General features: G+C 48.2%; 1 long non-coding RNA gene across 1 annotated transcript in view; it reads left to right on the forward strand.

The window, feature by feature from the left end:
- Positions 1 to 25,007, forward strand: part of LOC142912386 (uncharacterized) — a 97,821-nt gene that overhangs the window by 71,356 nt on the left and 1,458 nt on the right. Inside the window, exons 2-3 of the long non-coding RNA XR_012934051.1 lie at positions 21,913 to 22,000; positions 22,807 to 23,011. This is a non-coding gene — a long non-coding RNA (uncharacterized LOC142912386). The remainder of the gene's footprint in view (positions 1 to 21,912; positions 22,001 to 22,806; positions 23,012 to 25,007) is intronic.

Raw genomic sequence — 25,007 nt, forward strand, 5'->3', positions numbered from 1 at the left:
ATGGTCAGGTCACATTGACCAGTGTGGTGAAGTATGGTCAGTACACATTGACCAGAGTGGTGAAGTATGGTCAGTACACATTGACCAGGGTGGTGAAGTATGGTCAGTACACATTGACCAGGGTGGTGAAGTATGGTCAGTCCACATTGACCAGCGTGGTGAAGTATGGTCAGGTCACATTGACCAGGGTGGTGAAGTATGGTCAGTGCACATTGACCAGCGTGGTGAAGTATGGTCAGTCCACATTGACCAGCGTGGTGAAGTATGGTCAGGTCACATTGACCAGGGTGGTGAAGTATGGTCAGTACACATTGACCAGCGTGGTGAAGTATGGTCAGTACACATTGACCAGCGTGGTGAAGTATGGTCAGTACACATTGACCAGCGTGGTGAAGTATGGTCAGTACACATTGACCAGCGTGGTGAAGTATGGTCAGTACACATTGACCAGAGTGGTGAAGTATGGTCAGTACACATTGACCAGCGTGGTGAAGTATGGTCAGTTCACATTGACCAGTGTGGTGAAGTATGGTGAGTACACATTGACCAGGGTGGTGAAGTATGGTCAGGTCACATTGACCAGGGTGGTGAAGTATGGTCAGGTCACATTGACCAGCGTTGTGAAGTATGGTCAGTACACATTGACCAGGGTGGTGAAGTATGGTCAGTACACATTGACCAGAGTGGTGAAGTATGGTCAGTACACATTGACCAGAGTGGTGAAGTATGGTCAGTACACATTGACCAGCGTGGTGAAGTATGGTCAGTACACATTGACCAGCGTGGTGAAGTATGGTCAGTACACATTGACCAGCCTGGTGAAGTATGGTCAGTACACATTGACCAGGGTGGTGAAGTATGGTCAGTACACATTGACCAGCGTGGTGAAGTATGGTCAGGTCACATTGACCAGAGTGGTGAAGTATGGTCAGTACACATTGACCAGAGTGGTGAAGTATGGTCAGTACACATTGACCAGGGTGGTGAAGTATGGTCAGTACACATTGACCAGGGTGGTGAAGTATGGTCAGTCCACATTGACCAGCGTGGTGAAGTATGGACAGGTCACATTGACCAGGGTGGTGAAGTATGGTCAGTGCACATTGACCAGCGTGGTGAAGTATGGTCAGTACACATTGACCAGAGTGGTGAAGTATGGTCAGTACACATTGACCAGCGTGGTGAAGTATGGTCAGTGCACATTGACCAGCGTGGTGAAGTATGGTCAGTACACATTGACCAGAGTGGTGAAGTATGGTCAGTACACATTGACCAGAGTGGTGAAGTATGGTCAGTACACATTGACCAGGGTGGTGAAGTATGGTCAGTACACATTGACCAGAGTGGTGAAGTATGGTCAGTACACATTGACCAGCGTGGTGAAGTATGGTCAGTACACATTGACCAGCGTGGTGAAGTATGGTCAGCACGCATTGACCATCGTGGTGAAGTATGGTCAGTACACATTGGCCAGCGTGGTGAAGTATGGTCAGTACACATTGACCAGCGTGGTGAAGTATGGTCAGGTCACATTGACCAGGGTGGTGAAGTATGGTCAGTCCACATTGACCGGCGTGGTGAAGTATGGTCAGCACGCATTGACCATCGTGGTGAAGTATGGTCAGTACACATTGACCAGCATGGTGAAGTATGGTCAGTACACATTGACCAGGGTGGTGAAGTATGGTCAGTACACATTGACCAGAGTGGTGAAGTATGGTCAGTCCACATTGACCAGGGTGGTGAAGTATGGTCAGTACACATTGACCAGCGTGGTGAAGTATGGTCAGTCCACATTGACCAGCGTGGTGAAGTATGGTCAGGTCACATTGACCAGGGTGGTGAAGTATGGTCAGTACACATTGACCAGCGTGGTGAAGTATGGTCAGCACGCATTGACCATCGTGGTGAAGTATGGTCAGTACACATTGACCAGCATGGTGAAGTATGGTCAGTACACATTGACCAGGGTGGTGAAGTATGGTCAGTACACATTGACCAGAGTGGTGAAGTATGGTCAGTCCACATTGACCAGGGTGGTGAAGTATGGTCAGTACACATTGACCAGCGTGGTGAAGTATGGTCAGTCCACATTGACCAGCGTGGTGAAGTATGGTCAGGTCACATTGACCAGGGTGGTGAAGTATGGTCAGTACACATTGACCAGCGTGGTGAAGTATGGTCAGGTCACATTGACCAGGGTGGTGAAGTTTGGTCAGTACACATTGACCAGCGTGGTGAAGTATGGTCAGGTCACATTGACCAGGGTAGTGAAGTATGGTCAGTTCACATTGACCAGCGTGGTGAAGTATGGTCAGGTCACATTGACCAGCGTGGTGAAGTATGGTCATACACATTGACCAGCGTGGTGAAGTATGGTCAGGTCACATTAACCAGCGTGGTGAAGTATGGTCAGTACACATTGACCAGAGTGGTGAAGTATGGTCAGTACACATTGACCAGCGTGGCGAAGTATGGTCAGTACACATTGACCAGTGTGGTGAAGTATGGTCAGTACACATTGACCAGCGTGGTGAAGTATGGTCAGTCCACATTGACCAGCGTGGTGAAGTATGGTCAGTACACATTGACCAGCGTGGTGAAGTATGGTCAGTACACATTGACCAGCGTGGTGAAGTATGGTCAGTACACATTGACCAGCGTGGTGAAGTATGGTCAGTACACATTGACCAGAGTGGTGAAGTATGGTCAGTACACATTGACCAGCGTGGTGAAGTATGGTCAGTTCACATTGACCAGTGTGGTGAAGTATGGTGAGTACACATTGACCAGGGTGGTGAAGTATGGTCAGTACACATTGACCAGCGTGGTGAAGTATGGTCAGTCCACATTGACCAGCGTGGTGAAGTATGGTCAGGTCACATTGACCAGGGTGGTGAAGTATGGTCAGTACACATTGACCAGCGTGGTGAAGTATGGTCAGGTCACATTGACCAGGGTGGTGAAGTATGGTCAGTACACATTGACCAGCGTGGTGAAGTATGGTCAGGTCACATTGACCAGGGTAGTGAAGTATGGTCAGTTCACATTGACCAGCGTGGTGAAGTATGGTCAGGTCACATTGACCAGCGTGGTGAAGTATGGTCAGTACACATTGACCAGCGTGGTGAAGTATGGTCAGGTCACATTAACCAGCGTGGTGAAGTATGGTCAGTACACATTGACCAGAGTGGTGAAGTATGGTCAGTACACATTGACCAGCGTGGCGAAGTATGGTCAGTACACATTGACCAGTGTGGTGAAGTATGGTCAGTACACATTGACCAGCGTGGTGAAGTATGGTCAGTCCACATTGACCAGCCTGGTGAAGTATGGTCAGTACACATTGACCAGCGTGGTGAAGTATGGTCAGTACACATTGACCAGCGTGGTGAAGTATGGTCAGTACACATTGACCAGCGTGGTGAAGTATGGTCAGTACACATTGACCAGAGTGGTGAAGTATGGTCAGTACACATTGACCAGCGTGGTGAAGTATGGTCAGTTCACATTGACCAGTGTGGTGAAGTATGGTGAGTACACATTGACCAGGGTGGTGAAGTATGGTCAGGTCACATTGACCAGGGTGGTGAAGTATGGTCAGGTCACATTGACCAGCGTTGTGAAGTATGGTCAGTACACATTGACCAGGGTGGTGAAGTATGGTCAGTACACATTGACCAGAGTGGTGAAGTATGGTCAGTACACATTGACCAGAGTGGTGAAGTATGGTCAGTACACATTGACCAGCGTGGTGAAGTATGGTCAGTACACATTGACCAGCGTGGTGAAGTATGGTCAGTACACATTGACCAGCCTGGTGAAGTATGGTCAGTACACATTGACCAGGGTGGTGAAGTATGGTCAGTACACATTGACAAGCGTGGTGAAGTATGGTCAGGTCACATTGACCAGAGTGGTGAAGTATGGTCAGTACACATTGACCAGAGTGGTGAAGTATGGTCAGTACACATTGACCAGGGTGGTGAAGTATGGTCAGTACACATTGACCAGGGTGGTGAAGTATGGTCAGTCCACATTGACCAGCGTGGTGAAGTATGGTCAGTACACATTGACCAGGGTGGTGAAGTATGGTCAGTCCACATTGACCGGCGTGGTGAAGTATGGTCAGCACGCATTGACCATCGTGGTGAAGTATGGTCAGTACACATTGACCAGCATGGTGAAGTATGGTCAGTACACATTGACCAGGGTGGTGAAGTATGGTCAGTACACATTGACCAGAGTGGTGAAGTATGGTCAGTCCACATTGACCAGGGTGGTGAAGTATGGTCAGTACACATCGACCAGCGTGGTGAAGTATGGTCAGGTCACATTGACCAGAGTGGTGAAGTATGGTCAGTACACATTGACCAGGGTGGTGTAGTATGGTCAGTACACATTGACCAGGGTGGTGAAGTATGGTCAGTCCACATTGACCAGCGTGGTGAAGTATGGTCAGGTCACATTGACCAGGGTGGTGAAGTATGGTCAGTGCACATTGACCAGCGTGGTGAAGTATGGTCAGTACACATTGACCAGAGTGGTGAAGTATGGTCAGTACACATTGACCAGGGTGGTGAAGTATGGTCAGTACACATTGACCAGCGTGGTGAAGTATGGTCAGTACACATTGACCAGGGTGGTGAAGTATGGTCAGTCCACATTGACCAGGGTGGTGAAGTATGGTCAGTACACATTGACCAGCGTGGTGAAGTATGGTCAGGTCACATTGACCAGAGTGGTGAAGTATGGTCAGTACACATTGACCAGGGTGGTGAAGTATGGTCAGTACACATTGACCAGGGTGGTGAAGTATGGTCAGTCCACATTGACCAGCGTGGTGAAGTATGGTCAGGTCACATTGACCAGGGTGGTGAAGTATGGTCAGTGCACATTGACCAGCGTGGTGAAGTATGGTCAGTACACATTGACCAGAGTGGTGAAGTATGGTCAGTACACATTGACCAGGGTGGTGAAGTATGGTCAGTACACATTGACCAGCGTGGTGAAGTATGGTCAGTACACATTGACCAGGGTGGTGAAGTATGGTCAGTACACATTGACCAGGGTGGTGAAGTATGGTCAGTACACATCGACCAGGGTGGTGAAGTATGGTCAGTACACATTGACCAGCGTGGTGAAGTATGGTCAGTCCACATTGACCAGCGTGGTGAAGTATGGTCAGGTCACATTGACCAGCGTGGTGAAGTATGGTCAGTACACATTGACCAGCGTGGTGAAGTATGGTCAGTACACATTGACCAGCGTGGTGAAGTATGGTCAGTACACATTGACCAGCATGGTGAAGTATGGTCAGTACACATTGACCAGCGTGGTGAAGTATGGTCAGGTCACATTGACCAGGGTGGTGAAGTATGGTCAGTACACATTGACCAGCGTGGTGAAGTATGGTCAGGTCACATTGACCAGGGTGGTGAAGTATGGTCAGTTCACATTGACCAGCGTGGTGAAGTATGGTCAGGTCACATTGACCAGCGTGGTGAAGTATGGTCAGTTCACATTGACCAGCGTGGTGAAGTATGGTCAGGTCACATTGACCAGCGTGGTGAAGTATGGTCAGTACACATTGACCAGCGTGGTGAAGTATGGTCAGTACACATTGACCAGAGTGGTGAAGTATGGTCAGTACACATTGACCAGCGTGGTGAAGTATGGTCAGTTCACATTGACCAGTGTGGTGAAGTATGGTGAGTACACATTGACCAGGGTGGTGAAGTATGGTCAGTACACATTGACCAGCGTGGTGAAGTATGGTCAGTCCACATTGACCAGCGTGGTGAAGTATGGTCAGGTCACATTGACCAGGGTGGTGAAGTATGGTCAGTACACATTGACCAGCGTGGTGAAGTATGGTCAGGTCACATTGACCAGGGTGGTGAAGTATGGTCAGTACACATTGACCAGCGTGGTGAAGTATGGTCAGGTCACATTGACCAGGGTAGTGAAGTATGGTCAGTTCACATTGACCAGCGTGGTGAAGTATGGTCAGGTCACATTGACCAGCGTGGTGAAGTATGGTCAGTACACATTGACCAGCGTGGTGAAGTATGGTCAGGTCACATTAACCAGCGTGGTGAAGTATGGTCAGTACACATTGACCAGAGTGGTGAAGTATGGTCAGTACACATTGACCAGCGTGGCGAAGTATGGTCAGTACACATTGACCAGTGTGGTGAAGTATGGTCAGTACACATTGACCAGCGTGGTGAAGTATGGTCAGTCCACATTGACCAGCCTGGTGAAGTATGGTCAGTACACATTGACCAGCGTGGTGAAGTATGGTCAGTACACATTGACCAGCGTGGTGAAGTATGGTCAGTACACATTGACCAGCGTGGTGAAGTATGGTCAGTACACATTGACCAGCGTGGTGAAGTATGGTCAGTACACATTGACCAGCCTGGTGAAGTATGGTCAGTACACATTGACCAGGGTGGTGAAGTATGGTCAGTACACATTGACAAGCGTGGTGAAGTATGGTCAGGTCACATTGACCAGAGTGGTGAAGTATGGTCAGTACACATTGACCAGAGTGGTGAAGTATGGTCAGTACACATTGACCAGGGTGGTGAAGTATGGTCAGTACACATTGACCAGGGTGGTGAAGTATGGTCAGTCCACATTGACCAGCGTGGTGAAGTATGGTCAGTACACATTGACCAGGGTGGTGAAGTATGGTCAGTCCACATTGACCGGCGTGGTGAAGTATGGTCAGCACGCATTGACCATCGTGGTGAAGTATGGTCAGTACACATTGACCAGCATGGTGAAGTATGGTCAGTACACATTGACCAGGGTGGTGAAGTATGGTCAGTACACATTGACCAGAGTGGTGAAGTATGGTCAGTCCACATTGACCAGGGTGGTGAAGTATGGTCAGTACACATCGACCAGCGTGGTGAAGTATGGTCAGGTCACATTGACCAGAGTGGTGAAGTATGGTCAGTACACATTGACCAGGGTGGTGTAGTATGGTCAGTACACATTGACCAGGGTGGTGAAGTATGGTCAGTCCACATTGACCAGCGTGGTGAAGTATGGTCAGGTCACATTGACCAGGGTGGTGAAGTATGGTCAGTGCACATTGACCAGCGTGGTGAAGTATGGTCAGTACACATTGACCAGAGTGGTGAAGTATGGTCAGTACACATTGACCAGGGTGGTGAAGTATGGTCAGTACACATTGACCAGCGTGGTGAAGTATGGTCAGTACACATTGACCAGGGTGGTGAAGTATGGTCAGTCCACATTGACCAGGGTGGTGAAGTATGGTCAGTACACATTGACCAGCGTGGTGAAGTATGGTCAGGTCACATTGACCAGAGTGGTGAAGTATGGTCAGTACACATTGACCAGGGTGGTGAAGTATGGTCAGTACACATTGACCAGGGTGGTGAAGTATGGTCAGTCCACATTGACCAGCGTGGTGAAGTATGGTCAGGTCACATTGACCAGGGTGGTGAAGTATGGTCAGTGCACATTGACCAGCGTGGTGAAGTATGGTCAGTACACATTGACCAGAGTGGTGAAGTATGGTCAGTACACATTGACCAGGGTGGTGAAGTATGGTCAGTACACATTGACCAGCGTGGTGAAGTATGGTCAGTACACATTGACCAGGGTGGTGAAGTATGGTCAGTACACATTGACCAGGGTGGTGAAGTATGGTCAGTACACATCGACCAGGGTGGTGAAGTATGGTCAGTACACATTGACCAGCGTGGTGAAGTATGGTCAGTCCACATTGACCAGCGTGGTGAAGTATGGTCAGGTCACATTGACCAGCGTGGTGAAGTATGGTCAGTACACATTGACCAGCGTGGTGAAGTATGGTCAGTACACATTGACCAGCGTGGTGAAGTATGGTCAGTACACATTGACCAGCATGGTGAAGTATGGTCAGTACACATTGACCAGCGTGGTGAAGTATGGTCAGGTCACATTGACCAGGGTGGTGAAGTATGGTCAGTACACATTGACCAGCGTGGTGAAGTATGGTCAGGTCACATTGACCAGGGTGGTGAAGTATGGTCAGTTCACATTGACCAGCGTGGTGAAGTATGGTCAGGTCACATTGACCAGCGTGGTGAAGTATGGTCAGTTCACATTGACCAGCGTGGTGAAGTATGGTCAGGTCACATTGACCAGCGTGGTGAAGTATGGTCAGTACACATTGACCAGAGTGGTGAAGTATGGTCAGTACACATTGACCAGCGTGGCGAAGTATGGTCAGTACACATTGACCAGCGTGGTGAAGTATGGTCAGTACACATTGACCAGCGTGGTGAAGTATGGTCAGTACACATTGACCAGCGTGGTGAAGTATGGTCAGTACACATTGACCAGCGTGGTGAAGTATGGTCAGTACACATTGACCAGCGTGGTGAAGTATGGTCAGTACACATTGACCAGCGTGGTGAAGTATGGTCAGTACACATTGACCAGAGTGGTGAAGTATGGTCAGTACACATTGACCAGCGTGGTGAAGTATGGTCAGTTCACATTGACCAGTGTGGTGAAGTATGGTGAGTACACATTGACCAGGGTGGTGAAGTATGGTCAGGTCACATTGACCAGGGTGGTGAAGTATGGTCAGGTCACATTGACCAGCGTTGTGAAGTATGGTCAGTACACATTGACCAGGGTGGTGAAGTATGGTCAGTACACATTGACCAGAGTGGTGAAGTATGGTCAGTACACATTGACCAGAGTGGTGAAGTATGGTCAGTACACATTGACCAGCGTGGTGAAGTATGGTCAGTACACATTGACCAGCGTGGTGAAGTATGGTCAGTACACATTGACCAGCCTGGTGAAGTATGGTCAGTACACATTGACCAGGGTGGTGAAGTATGGTCAGTACACATTGACCAGCGTGGTGAAGTATGGTCAGGTCACATTGACCAGAGTGGTGAAGTATGGTCAGTACACATTGACCAGAGTGGTGAAGTATGGTCAGTACACATTGACCAGGGTGGTGAAGTATGGTCAGTACACATTGACCAGGGTGGTGAAGTATGGTCAGTCCACATTGACCAGCGTGGTGAAGTATGGTCAGGTCACATTGACCAGGCTGGTGAAGTATGGTCAGTGCACATTGACCAGCGTGGTGAAGTATGGTCAGTACACATTGACCAGAGTGGTGAAGTATGGTCAGTACACATTGACCAGCGTGGTGAAGTATGGTCAGTGCACATTGACCAGCGTGGTGAAGTATGGTCAGTACACATTGACCAGAGTGGTGAAGTATGGTCAGTACACATTGACCAGAGTGGTGAAGTATGGTCAGTACACATTGACCAGGGTGGTGAAGTATGGTCAGTACACATTGACCAGAGTGGTGAAGTATGGTCAGTACACATTGACCAGCGTGGTGAAGTATGGTCAGTACACATTGACCAGCGTGGTGAAGTATGGTCAGCACGCATTGACCATCGTGGTGAAGTATGGTCAGTACACATTGGCCAGCGTGGTGAAGTATGGTCAGTACACATTGACCAGCGTGGTGAAGTATGGTCAGGTCACATTGACCAGGGTGGTGAAGTATGGTCAGTCCACATTGACCGGCGTGGTGAAGTATGGTCAGCACGCATTGACCATCGTGGTGAAGTATGGTCAGTACACATTGACCAGCATGGTGAAGTATGGTCAGTACACATTGACCAGGGTGGTGAAGTATGGTCAGTACACATTGACCAGAGTGGTGAAGTATGGTCAGTCCACATTGACCAGGGTGGTGAAGTATGGTCAGTACACATTGACCAGCGTGGTGAAGTATGGTCAGTCCACATTGACCAGCGTGGTGAAGTATGGTCAGGTCACATTGACCAGGGTGGTGAAGTATGGTCAGTACACATTGACCAGCGTGGTGAAGTATGGTCAGCACGCATTGACCATCGTGGTGAAGTATGGTCAGTACACATTGACCAGCATGGTGAAGTATGGTCAGTACACATTGACCAGGGTGGTGAAGTATGGTCAGTACACATTGACCAGAGTGGTGAAGTATGGTCAGTCCACATTGACCAGGGTGGTGAAGTATGGTCAGTACACATTGACCAGCGTGGTGAAGTATGGTCAGTCCACATTGACCAGCGTGGTGAAGTATGGTCAGGTCACATTGACCAGGGTGGTGAAGTATGGTCAGTACACATTGACCAGCGTGGTGAAGTATGGTCAGGTCACATTGACCAGGGTGGTGAAGTATGGTCAGTACACATTGACCAGCGTGGTGAAGTATGGTCAGGTCACATTGACCAGGGTAGTGAAGTATGGTCAGTTCACATTGACCAGCGTGGTGAAGTATGGTCAGGTCACATTGACCAGCGTGGTGAAGTATGGTCAGTACACATTGACCAGCGTGGTGAAGTATGGTCAGGTCACATTAACCAGCGTGGTGAAGTATGGTCAGTACACATTGACCAGAGTGGTGAAGTATGGTCAGTACACATTGACCAGCGTGGCGAAGTATGGTCAGTACACATTGACCAGCGTGGTGAAGTATGGTCAGTACACATTGACCAGCGTGGTGAAGTATGGTCAGTCCACATTGACCAGCGTGGTGAAGTATGGTCAGTACACATTGACCAGCGTGGTGAAGTATGGTCAGTACACATTGACCAGCGTGGTGAAGTATGGTCAGTACACATTGACCAGCGTGGTGAAGTATGGTCAGTACACATTGACCAGAGTGGTGAAGTATGGTCAGTACACATTGACCAGCGTGGTGAAGTATGGTCAGTTCACATTGACCAGCGTGGTGAAGTATGGTCAGTACACATTGACCAGAGTGGTGAAGTATGGTCAGTACACATTGACCAGGGTGGTGAAGTATGGTCAGTACACATTGACCAGGGTGGTGAAGTATGGTCAGTCCACATTGACCAGCGTGGTGAAGTATGGTCAGGTCACATTGACCAGGGTGGTGAAGTATGGTCAGTGCACATTGACCAGCGTGGTGAAGTATGGTCAGTACACATTGACCAGAGTGGTGAAGTATGGTCAGTACACATTGACCAGCGTGGTGAAGTATGGTCAGTGCACATTGACCAGCGTGGTGAAGTATGGTCAGTACACATTGACCAGAGTGGTGAAGTATGGTCAGTACACATTGACCAGAGTGGTGAAGTATGGTCAGTACACATTGACCAGGGTGGTGAAGTATGGTCAGTACACATTGACCAGAGTGGTGAAGTATGGTCAGTACACATTGACCAGCGTGGTGAAGTATGGTCAGTACACATTGACCAGCGTGGTGAAGTATGGTCAGCACGCATTGACCATCGTGGTGAAGTATGGTCAGTACACATTGGCCAGCGTGGTGAAGTATGGTCAGTACACATTGACCAGCGTGGTGAAGTATGGTCAGGTCACATTGACCAGGGTGGTGAAGTATGGTCAGTCCACATTGACCGGCGTGGTGAAGTATGGTCAGCACGCATTGACCATCGTGGTGAAGTATGGTCAGTACACATTGACCAGCATGGTGAAGTATGGTCAGTACACATTGACCAGGGTGGTGAAGTATGGTCAGTACACATTGACCAGAGTGGTGAAGTATGGTCAGTCCACATTGACCAGGGTGGTGAAGTATGGTCAGTACACATTGACCAGCGTGGTGAAGTATGGTCAGTCCACATTGACCAGCGTGGTGAAGTATGGTCAGGTCACATTGACCAGGGTGGTGAAGTATGGTCAGTACACATTGACCAGCGTGGTGAAGTATGGTCAGCACGCATTGACCATCGTGGTGAAGTATGGTCAGTACACATTGACCAGCATGGTGAAGTATGGTCAGTACACATTGACCAGGGTGGTGAAGTATGGTCAGTACACATTGACCAGAGTGGTGAAGTATGGTCAGTCCACATTGACCAGGGTGGTGAAGTATGGTCAGTACACATTGACCAGCGTGGTGAAGTATGGTCAGTCCACATTGACCAGCGTGGTGAAGTATGGTCAGGTCACATTGACCAGGGTGGTGAAGTATGGTCAGTACACATTGACCAGCGTGGTGAAGTATGGTCAGGTCACATTGACCAGGGTGGTGAAGTTTGGTCAGTACACATTGACCAGCGTGGTGAAGTATGGTCAGGTCACATTGACCAGGGTAGTGAAGTATGGTCAGTTCACATTGACCAGCGTGGTGAAGTATGGTCAGGTCACATTGACCAGCGTGGTGAAGTATGGTCATACACATTGACCAGCGTGGTGAAGTATGGTCAGGTCACATTAACCAGCGTGGTGAAGTATGGTCAGTACACATTGACCAGAGTGGTGAAGTATGGTCAGTACACATTGACCAGCGTGGCGAAGTATGGTCAGTACACATTGACCAGTGTGGTGAAGTATGGTCAGTACACATTGACCAGCGTGGTGAAGTATGGTCAGTCCACATTGACCAGCGTGGTGAAGTATGGTCAGTACACATTGACCAGCGTGGTGAAGTATGGTCAGTACACATTGACCAGCGTGGTGAAGTATGGTCAGTACACATTGACCAGCGTGGTGAAGTATGGTCAGTACACATTGACCAGAGTGGTGAAGTATGGTCAGTACACATTGACCAGCGTGGTGAAGTATGGTCAGTTCACATTGACCAGTGTGGTGAAGTATGGTGAGTACACATTGACCAGGGTGGTGAAGTATGGTCAGTACACATTGACCAGCGTGGTGAAGTATGGTCAGTCCACATTGACCAGCGTGGTGAAGTATGGTCAGGTCACATTGACCAGGGTGGTGAAGTATGGTCAGTACACATTGACCAGCGTGGTGAAGTATGGTCAGGTCACATTGACCAGGGTGGTGAAGTATGGTCAGTACACATTGACCAGCGTGGTGAAGTATGGTCAGGTCACATTGACCAGGGTAGTGAAGTATGGTCAGTTCACATTGACCAGCGTGGTGAAGTATGGTCAGGTCACATTGACCAGCGTGGTGAAGTATGGTCAGTACACATTGACCAGCGTGGTGAAGTATGGTCAGGTCACATTAACCAGCGTGGTGAAGTATGGTCCGTACACATTGACCATCGTGGTGAAGTATGGTCAGTACACATTGACCAGCATGGTGAAGTATGGTCAGTACACATTGACCAGCGTGGTGAAGTATGGTCAGGTCACATTGACCAGGGTGGTGAAGTATGGTCAGTACACATTGACCAGCGTGGTGAAGTATGGTCAGGTCACATTGACCAGGGTGGTGAAGTTTGGTCAGTACACATTGACCAGCGTGGTGAAGTATGGTCAGGTCACATTGACCAGGGTAGTGAAGTATGGTCAGTTCACATTGACCAGCGTGGTGAAGTATGGTCAGGTCACATTGACCAGCGTGGTGAAGTATGGTCATACACATTGACCAGCGTGGTGAAGTATGGTCAGGTCACATTAACCAGCGTGGTGAAGTATGGTCAGTACACATTGACCAGAGTGGTGAAGTATGGTCAGTACACATTGACCAGCGTGGCGAAGTATGGTCAGTACACATTGACCAGTGTGGTGAAGTATGGTCAGTACACATTGACCAGCGTGGTGAAGTATGGTCAGTCCACATTGACCAGCGTGGTGAAGTATGGTCAGTACACATTGACCAGCGTGGTGAAGTATGGTCAGTACACATTGACCAGCGTGGTGAAGTATGGTCAGTACACATTGACCAGCGTGGTGAAGTATGGTCAGTACACATTGACCAGAGTGGTGAAGTATGGTCAGTACACATTGACCAGCGTGGTGAAGTATGGTCAGTTCACATTGACCAGTGTGGTGAAGTATGGTGAGTACACATTGACCAGGGTGGTGAAGTATGGTCAGTACACATTGACCAGCGTGGTGAAGTATGGTCAGTCCACATTGACCAGCGTGGTGAAGTATGGTCAGGTCACATTGACCAGGGTGGTGAAGTATGGTCAGTACACATTGACCAGCGTGGTGAAGTATGGTCAGGTCACATTGACCAGGGTGGTGAAGTATGGTCAATACACATTGACCAGCGTGGTGAAGTATGGTCAGGTCACATTGACCAGGGTAGTGAAGTATGGTCAGTTCACATTGACCAGCGTGGTGAAGTATGGTCAGGTCACATTGACCAGCGTGGTGAAGTATGGTCAGTACACATTGACCAGCGTGGTGAAGTATGGTCAGGTCACATTAACCAGCGTGGTGAAGTATGGTCAGTACACATTGACCAGAGTGGTGAAGTATGGTCAGTACACATTGACCAGCGTGGCGAAGTATGGTCAGTACACATTGACCAGTGTGGTGAAGTATGGTCAGTACACATTGACCAGCGTGGTGAAGTATGGTCAGTCCACATTGACCAGCCTGGTGAAGTATGGTCAGTACACATTGACCAGCGTGGTGAAGTATGGTCAGTACACATTGACCAGCGTGGTGAAGTATGGTCAGTACACATTGACCAGCGTGGTGAAGTATGGTCAGTACACATTGACCAGAGTGGTGAAGTATGGTCAGTACACATTGACCAGCGTGGTGAAGTATGGTCAGTTCACATTGACCAGTGTGGTGAAGTATGGTGAGTACACATTGACCAGGGTGGTGAAGTATGGTCAGGTCACATTGACCAGGGTGGTGAAGTATGGTCAGGTCACATTGACCAGCGTTGTGAAGTATGGTCAGTACACATTGACCAGGGTGGTGAAGTATGGTCAGTACACATTGACCAGAGTGGTGAAGTATGGTCAGTACACATTGACCAGAGTGGTGAAGTATGGTCAGTACACATTGACCAGCGTGGTGAAGTATGGTCAGTACACATTGACCAGCGTGGTGAAGTATGGTCAGTACACATTGACCAGCCTGGTGAAGTATGGTCAGTACACATTGACCAGGGTGGTGAAGTATGGTCAGTACACATTGACAAGCGTGGTGAAGTATGGTCAGGTCACATTGACCAGAGTGGTGAAGTATGGTCAGTACACATTGACCAGAGTGGTGAAGTATGGTCAGTACACATTGACCAGGGTGGTGAAGTATGGTCAGTACACATTGACCAGGGTGGTGAAGTATGGTCAGTCCACATTGACCAGCGTGGTGAAGTATGGTCAGTACACATTGACCAGGGTGGTGAAGTATGGTCAGTCCACATTGACCGGCGTGGTGAAGTATGGTCAGCACGCATTGACCATCGTGGTGAAGTATGGTCAGTACACATTGACCAGCATGGTGAAGTATGGTCAGTACACATTGACCAGGGTGGTGAAGTATGGTCAGTACACATTGACCAGAGTGGTGAAGTATGGTCAGTCCACATTGACCAGGGTGGTGAAGTATGGTCAGTACACATCGACCAGCGTGGTGAAGTATGGTCAGGTCACATTGACCAGAGTGGTGAAGTATGGTCAGTACACATTGACCAGGGTGGTGTAGTATGGTCAGTACACATTGACCAGGGTGGTGAAGTATGGTCAGTCCACATTGACCAGCGTGGTGAAGTATGGTCAGGTCACATTGACCAGGGTGGTGAAGTATGGTCAGTGCACATTGACCAGCGTGGTGAAGTATGGTCAGTACACATTGACCAGAGTGGTGAAGTATGGTCAGTACACATTGACCAGGGTGGTGAAGTATGGTCAGTACACATTGACCAGCGTGGTGAAGTATGGTCAGTACACATTGACCAGGGTGGTGAAGTATGGTCAGTCCACATTGACCAGGGTGGTGAAGTATGGTCAGTACACATTGACCAGCGTGGTGAAGTATGGTCAGGTCACATTGACCAGAGTGGTGAAGTATGGTCAGTACACATTGACCAGGGTGGTGAAGTATGGTCAGTACACATTGACCAGGGTGGTGAAGTATGGTCAGTCCACATTGACCAGCGTGGTGAAGTATGGTCAGGTCACATTGACCAGGGTGGTGAAGTATGGTCAGTGCACATTGACCAGCGTGGTGAAGTATGGTCAGTACACATTGACCAGAGTGGTGAAGTATGGTCAGTACACATTGACCAGGGTGGTGAAGTATGGTCAGTACACATTGACCAGCGTGGTGAAGTATGGTCAGTACACATTGACCAGGGTGGTGAAGTATGGTCAGTACACATTGACCAGGGTGGTGAAGTATGGTCAGTACACATCGACCAGGGTGGTGAAGTATGGTCAGTACACATTGACCAGCGTGGTGAAGTATGGTCAGTCCACATTGACCAGCGTGGTGAAGTATGGTCAGGTCACATTGACCAGCGTGGTGAAGTATGGTCAGTACACATTGACCAGCGTGGTGAAGTATGGTCAGTACACATTGACCAGCGTGGTGAAGTATGGTCAGTACACATTGACCAGCATGGTGAAGTATGGTCAGTACACATTGACCAGCGTGGTGAAGTATGGTCAGGTCACATTGACCAGGGTGGTGAAGTATGGTCAGTACACATTGACCAGCGTGGTGAAGTATGGTCAGGTCACATTGACCAGGGTGGTGAAGTATGGTCAGTTCACATTGACCAGCGTGGTGAAGTATGGTCAGGTCACATTGACCAGCGTGGTGAAGTATGGTCAGTACACATTGACCAGCGTGGTGAAGTATGGTCAGGTCACATTGACCAGCGTGGTGAAGTATGGTCAGTACACATTGACCAGAGTGGTGAAGTATGGTCAGTACACATTGACCAGCGTGGCGAAGTATGGTCAGTACACATTGACCAGCGTGGTGAAGTATGGTCAGTACACATTGACCAGCGTGGTGAAGTATGGTCAGTACACATTGACCAGCGTGGTGAAGTATGGTCAGTACACATTGACCAGCGTGGTGAAGTATGGTCAGTACACATTGACCAGCGTGGTGAAGTATGGTCAGTACACATTGACCAGCGTGGTGAAGTATGGTCAGTACACATTGACCAGAGTGGTGAAGTATGGTCAGTACACATTGACCAGCGTGGTGAAGTATGGTCAGTTCACATTGACCAGTGTGGTGAAGTATGGTGAGTACACATTGACCAGGGTGGTGAAGTATGGTCAGGTCACATTGACCAGGGTGGTGAAGTATGGTCAGGTCACATTGACCAGCGTTGTGAAGTATGGTCAGTACACATTGACCAGGGTGGTGAAGTATGGTCAGTACACATTGACCAGAGTGGTGAAGTATGGTCAGTACACATTGACCAGAGTGGTGAAGTATGGTCAGTACACATTGACCAGCGTGGTGAAGTATGGTCAGTACACATTGACCAGCGTGGTGAAGTATGGTAAGTACACATTGACCAGCCTGGTGAAGTATGGTCAGTACACATTGACCAGGGTGGTGAAGTATGGTCAGTACACATTGACCAGCGTGGTGAAGTATGGTCAGGTCACATTGACCAGAGTGGTGAAGTATGGTCAGTACACATTGACCAGAGTGGTGAAGTATGGTCAGTACACATTGACCAGGGTGGTGAAGTATGGTCAGTACACATTGACCAGGGTGGTGAAGTATGGTCAGTCCACATTGACCAGCGTGGTGAAGTATGGTCAGGTCACATTGACCAGGGTGGTGAAGTATGGTCAGTGCACATTGACCAGCGTGGTGAAGTATGGTCAGTACACATTGACCAGAGTGGTGAAGTATGGTCAGTACACATTGACCAGCGTGGTGAAGTATGGTCAGTGCACATTGACCAGCGTGGTGAAGTATGGTCAGTACACATTGACCAGAGTGGTGAAGTATGGTCAGTACACATTGACCAGCGTGGTGAAGTATGGTCAGTACACATTGACCAGCGTGGTGAAGTATGGTCAGCACGCATTGACCATCGTGGTGAAGTATGGTCAGTACACATTGGCCAGCGTGGTGAAGTATGATCAGTACACATTGACCAGCGTGGTGAAGTATGGTCAGGTCACATTGACCAGGGTGGTGAAGTATGGTCAGTCCACATTGACCGGCGTGGTGAAGTATGGTCAGCACGCATTGACCATCGTGGTGAAGTATGGTCAGTACACATTGACCAGCATGGTGAAGTATGGTCAGTACACATTGACCAGGGTGGTGAAGTATGGTCAGTACACATTGACCAGAGTGGTGAAGTATGGTCAGTCCACATTGACCAGGGTGGTGAAGTATGGTCAGTACACATTGACCAGCGTGGTGAAGTATGGTCAGTCCACATTGACCAGCGTGGTGAAGTATGGTCAGGTCACATTGACCAGGGTGGTGAAGTATGGTCAGTACACATTGACCAGCGTGGTGAAGTATGGTCAGCACGCATTGACCATCGTGGTGAAGTATGGTCAGTACACATTGACCAGCATGGTGAAGTATGGTCAGTACACATTGACCAGGGTGGTGAAGTATGGTCAGTACACATTGACCAGAGTGGTGAAGTATGGTCAGTCCACATTGACCAGGGTGGTGAAGTATGGTCAGTACACATTGACCAGCGTGGTGAAGTATGGTCAGTCCACATTGACCAGCGTGGTGAAGTATGGTCAGGTCACATTGACCAGGGTGGTGAAGTATGGTCAGTACACATTGACCAGCGTGGTGAAGTATGGTCAGGTCACATTGACCAGGGTGGTGAAGTATGGTCAGTACACATTGACCAGCGTGGTGAAGTATGGTCAGGTCACATTGACCAGGGTAGTGAAGTATGGTCAGTTCACATTGACCAGCGTGGTGAAGTATGGTCAGGTCACATTGACCAGCGTGGTGAAGTATGGTCAGTACACATTGACCAGCGTGGTGAAGTATGGTCAGGTCACATTAACCAGCGTGGTGAAGTATGGTCAGTACACATTGACCAGAGTGGTGAAGTATGGTCAGTACACATTGACCAGCGTGGCGAAGTATGGTCAGGTCACATTCACCAGCGTGGTGAAGTATGGTCAGTACACATTGACCAGCGTGGTGAAGTATGGTCAGTCCACATTAACCAGCGTGGTGAAGTATGGTCAGTACACATTGACCAGCGTGGTGAAGTATGGTCAGTACACATTGACCAGCGTGGTGAAGTATGGTCAGTACACATTGACCAGCGTGGTGAAGTATGGTCAGTACACATTGACCAGAGTGGTGAAGTATGGTCAGTACACATTGACCAGCGTGGTGAAGTATGGTCAGTTCACATTGACCAGTGTGGTGAAGTATGGTGAGTACACATTGACCAGGGTGGTGAAGTATGGTCAGGTCACATTGACCAGGGTGGTGAAGTATGGTCAGGTCACATTGACCAGCGTTGTGAAGTATGGTCAGTACACATTGACCAGGGTGGTGAAGTATGGTCAGTACACATTGACCAGAGTGGTGAAGTATGGTCAGTACACATTGACCAGAGTGGTGAAGTATGGTCAGTACACATTGACCAGCGTGGTGAAGTATGGTCAGTACACATTGACCAGCGTGGTGAAGTATGGTCAGTACACATTGACCAGCCTGGTGAAGTATGGTCAGTACACATTGACCAGGGTGGTGAAGTATGGTCAGTACACATTGACAAGCGTGGTGAAGTATGGTCAGGTCACATTGACCAGAGTGGTGAAGTATGGTCAGTACACATTGACCAGAGTGGTGAAGTATGGTCAGTACACATTGACCAGGGTGGTGAAGTATGGTCAGTACACATTGACCAGGGTGGTGAAGTATGGTCAGTCCACATTGACCAGCGTGGTGAAGTATGGTCAGGTCACATTGACCAGGGTGGTGAAGTATGGTCAGTGCACATTAACCAGCGTGGTGAAGTATGGTCAGTACACATTGACCAAAGTGGTGAAGTATGGTCAGTACACATTGACCAGCGTGGTGAAGTATGGTCAGTGCACATTGACCAGCGTGGTGAAGTATGGTCAGTACACATTGACCAGATTGGTGAAGTATGGTCAGTACACATTGACCAGAGTGGTGAAGTATGGTCAGTACACATTGACCAGGGTGGTGAAGTATGGTCAGTACACATTGACCAGAGTGGTGAAGTATGGTCAGTACACATTGACCAGCGTGGTGAAGTATGGTCAGTACACATTGACCAGCGTGGTGAAGTATGGTCAGCACGCATTGACCATCGTGGTGAAGTATGGTCAGTACACATTGGCCAGCGTGGTGAAGTATGGTCAGTACACATTGACCAGCGTGGTGAAGTATGGTCAGGTCACATTGACCAGGGTGGTGAAGTATGGTCAGTCCACATTGACCGGCGTGGTGAAGTATGGTCAGCACGCATTGACCATCGTGGTGAAGTATGGTCAGTACACATTGACCAGCATGGTGAAGTATGGTCAGCACGCATTGACCATCGTGGTGAAGTATGGTCAGTCCACATTGACCAGCGTGGTGAAGTATGGTCAGTCCACATTGACCAGCGTGGTGAAGTATGGTCAGTACACATTGACCAGGGTGGTGAAGTATGGTCAGTATACATTGACCAGCGTGGTGAAGTATGGTCAGTCCACATTGACCAGCGTGGTGAAGTATGGTCAGGTCACATTGACCAGCGTGGTGAAGTATGGTCAGTACACATTGACCAGCGTGGTGAAGTATGGTCAGTACACATTGACCAGGGTGGTGAAGTATGGTCAGGTCGCATTGACCAGCGTGGTGAAGTATGGTCAGTACACATTGACCAGGGTGGTGAAGTATGGTCAGTCCACATTGACCAGAGTGGTGAAGTATGGTCAGTACACATTGACCAGGGTGGTGAAGTATGGTCAGTTCACATTGATCAGCGTTGTGAAGTATGGTCAGGTCACATTGACCAGCGTGGTGAAGTATGGTCAGTTCACATTGACCAGTGTGGTGAAGTATGGTCAGTACACATTGACCAGAGTGGTGAAGTATGGTCAGTACACATTGACCAGCGTGGTGAAGTATGGTCAGTACACATTGACCAGAGTGGTGAAGTATGGTCAGTTCACATTGACCAGCGTGGTGAAGTATGGTCAGGTCACATTGACCAGCGTGGTGACGTATGGTCAGGTCACATTGATCAGAGTGGTGAAGTATGGTCAGTACACATTGACCAGACTGGTGAAGTATGGTCAGTACACATTGACCAGGGTGATGAAGTATGATCAAGCAAATCCCTCCTCAACCTCTCACTGGGAGACTAGCATGATGTTTTGTGTTTTTCACTCGTGATGAGACTTTGTAGTATGAACGTTGAGATGTATAAGGGGCACCGAGGGGTGATCAATAAGTTCTGAATTACTCATTGGTTTTGTCGGTAAAGTCACGTGTGTAGAAATACAATAAAATTATATTAAAACAAAAACAATCACGACGTTTCGATCACAACGCAAGCGATCTTCATTAGGTGTCAAGAACAAATCACGGAGGTAAATACAGCAAAAAGATGAGAGACGAGAATTCAACAAACCTGAAACAACATTACGTGAAGCACATCCAGTCAGGCCAACAACACAGTTAGACACTTCCTGGCGGACCACGAATTTCAGAAGAGTGTTACATTTCGTGTTCAACCTTTGGATTGCACATAGCAGCATAGACAGAATGAAAAAATACGAGGTACACGGTCGGTATAAATACATATGCAAGTCCACCAAGAGGTAAGAAGAATTCAACAAACCTGAAACAACATTACGTGAAGCACATCCAGTCAGGCCAACAACACAGTTAGACACTTCCTGGCGGACCACGAATTTCAGAAGTGTTACATTTCGTGTTCAACCTTTGGATTGCACATACCACCTGATGAAGATCGCTTGCGTTGTGATCGAAACGTCGTGATTGTTTATTGTTTTTTATATAATTTTATTGTATTTCTACATACGTGACTTTACCGAAGAAACCAATGAGTAATTTCATGCAGTCACGAAAGCTTTAATACTTTATTAAGTTCTGAATTGGCCCGTAGTAAGGTAGGGGCAACTGATGAGGGGTTGACAGCTGCGCCATCGAGAGGGAATCTTGATGGTAACGGTGTTTGTCTTTGTGGGTGAAGGACGCCAGTGGAAGAGCCTCGCCATGGACACGTCAGGTGACGAACTTGGCCGTGGTGGCAGCAGCAGCAAGGCCGCTTCTGACAGCCGGTGATGGCTCTGTGGTGATCGTGATGGGGTTGGTGGTGGTGATTGTGAGGGTGGTAGTGATGGGTGGTGATCGTAATGATTGTGGTAATGGTGGTGATCGTGAGGGTGGTTATCGTGATGGGGTTGGTGGTGATCATGATGGTAGTGATGGTTGGGGATCGTTATGGTGAATGTGAGGATGGTAGTAATGGTGGTGATCGTGAGGGTGGTTATTGTGAGGGTGGTTATCGTGATGGGGTTGGTGGTGATCATGATGATGGTAGTGATGGTTGGAGGTCTTTATGGTGATTGTGAGGGTGGTAGTGATGGTGGTGATCGTGAGGGTGGTTATTGTGAGGGTGGTTATCGTGATGGGGTTGGTGGTGATCATGATGATGGTAGTGATGGTTGGAGATCTTTATGGTGATTGTGAGGGTGGTAGTGATGGTGGTGATCGTGAGGGTCGTGGTGATGGTGGTGATCGTGAGGGTGATGGTGGTGATCGTGATGATGGTGGTGATCGTGATGGCGATGATGTTCATGACGATGGTACACGTGATGGGGATGGTTATGATGGCGATCGTGGTCATCAGGGCCATAGAAAGTCATAGACGACAGTTAGGCAATACAAAAAAAAGATGTATTCCTGACCAGGGAGTATACATTTTGTGAAGTATAATTACCTTCTCAGGGAGTATAATTTCCAACAGTTTTGCACTATTGGACATTGTGCTCACTAGTTGGATCGTATTCTCCCCGTACAGAAATTCACGATCACATTGTGTTTCGTACATTTTCTCTCCCACCTGTCACAATCCCAACACCAGGTACGATTCCAACACCAACTATGACCCTTCCACCCAATTATCTCCAGCCGCCGTGGAAGCCTCGACCCTGCTCTCAACCCCCTTGGGCAGGCCCACCTCTGACGATCTGTCAAACGAGCTGGAAGCACTGGTGCAGGAGATTAACGATAAATGCGCCAGGGACTTGTAGATGTTGAACGAGTTCCAGAATTCACTATTATTCGAGGTGAGAGGATGTTACTACGACCCAGGGTAGCCTTAGTCTGGCTCTCTTGAGCCTCTGGGGCTTAACGCCTGGGTCCTTAGGCGCCCTCATTCTGGCTTTGAAACTGCGCGAAGGATTATGAAACAAGCCTCAGAGTTGTAACACTGAACCTGACGGGGAGCCTTCAGACCAAAATGTGCAAGGGCAATTTTCAGGAAACGGTTGGCAAAAATCATCAATGATGATTACATATGAAAGAAATGCTGTATCTTAAAAAAAAACTGACTCAAATCTGATGACTGATCTCCCTTTTGTACATTTGGGTAAGCAACTTCCGTTGAGATCTTAGAAGTCACCTTTCTTGAGGTGCGCTCTTCAGATACCCAGTGGTCGTTCATGTAACCCACGTAGCAACAAACTCTGTTTTTTTACTAGCTAGACCAGGGGTGGGCAAATTTTTTGACTCGCGGGCCACAGTGGGTTCTAAAATTTGACAGAGGGGCCGGGCCAGGAACAGATGGATGGAGTGTTTGTGTGAACTAAATATAAATGACGTGTTAAAAATCATTACGTGAAAGGATTTGGCCTTTAACAGGTAGCAAAGCATTCATTTGCAAGGCAATTTAACAAGTTGCACGAACATAAACGGTACAAAAACATAAATTTTGATTTAAAGCTTTCGTGACTGCAGTAATTCATATTCTTAGCTCTTTCGGTAAAGTCACCACGTTGAAGGGAAACAATAAAATTATAAAATATATATAAAACAATAAAAGTTCTCACGACGTTTCGACCATAACACAAACGGTCGTCATCAGGTGTGTCGGTTTGCATTAATTAATTTACTGTTTTATATATTTTATGTTATTGTTTCCCTTCAACGTGACTTTACCGAAAGAGCTAAGAATATGAATTACTGCAGTCACGAAAGCTTTAAATCAAAATTTTACCGAAAGAGCTAAGAATGTGAAATACAAAAACATGTCGTAACTCGCGGTCAAAGTGCGCCATCTAATGGGGAAACGGGGGCATTACAGGAGAAGGGGAAATTTAATTTAGCAATAATAATATTTGGACAAGTTCGGCGGGCCGGATTATAAAGCCCAACGGGCCGCACTTTGCCCACGTCTGAGCTAGACACAACTCTTTCACCATACGGCAGGATTCCTCACGTTGGCTATTAGGCCACGTGACATCACGCACGTTATCTCTGTTCTTGGGGGAGCTTGGCTGTCATCTCGCTTTATCTCTTATCTCCAGCTATTTTAACAACAAAAAAAAACACTCAGTGGGACACTCCAAGAGCATTTGACTTACAGCCCACCGGTTGCGCATTTACTTACCGTGACAATGTGTGTTTCCCTCAAGTTTAGTTCAAATAAATGTTTAACGAGGTGAGAACTCAAGGGACCAGGATAGTCTCATTATTTAAAATCGATCCCCCGAGTCCAAGGTTGACAAAAGAGTAAGCAACAAAGAAAGTACAGAAATTATCAAATAAAAAATCTGAAGAAAAACAACAACAGCCGCCATTCACCGCTCCGCCACTAACTGGTGGTAATGTCACCAAATAGCTTGCACCTTTGAATCCATGGTGCCCGTTTCGAAGGCAAGAGGTCATTGGACAGGCCCAGATCATTGTGGGTTATCTGACCGAGGTAAATGGCAGATGCACGGCCTGTGATCCCCACTGTGCCAACTTGTGTGTTTTAGCCGCCCACTGCTCCACTCTTGAGCGTCGCTCCTCCACCCTACATTGATGCTTGCAGAGCGACTGCCTCCAACTGCCCAGTAGCATCGTTCATGAGCCTCCTCCACAGAGGCCGATCTTGACAACGCTGGTACCAATCCTTGGCAAGTCCAATCAGCTTTATATTCTCCTGTACCACAGCAGCCCCTGTGTTCTGTAGCTTGTACCATGACCATTCAGTCCCTTCTATCTGGCTAGACAGAAACTGATTGGGCATGCGGTGGCTGGGCATGTGGGCTATGTGACCCAGCTACACACAGTCTAGCC

This window comes from Petromyzon marinus, unplaced genomic scaffold, assembly GCF_048934315.1.
Source record: "Petromyzon marinus isolate PM22_M1 ecotype Great Lakes invasive population unplaced genomic scaffold, UKy_Petmar_22M1.pri1.0 PM_G_Scaffold_20, whole genome shotgun sequence".
Classification (NCBI taxonomy): domain Eukaryota; kingdom Metazoa; phylum Chordata; class Hyperoartia; order Petromyzontiformes; family Petromyzontidae; genus Petromyzon; species Petromyzon marinus.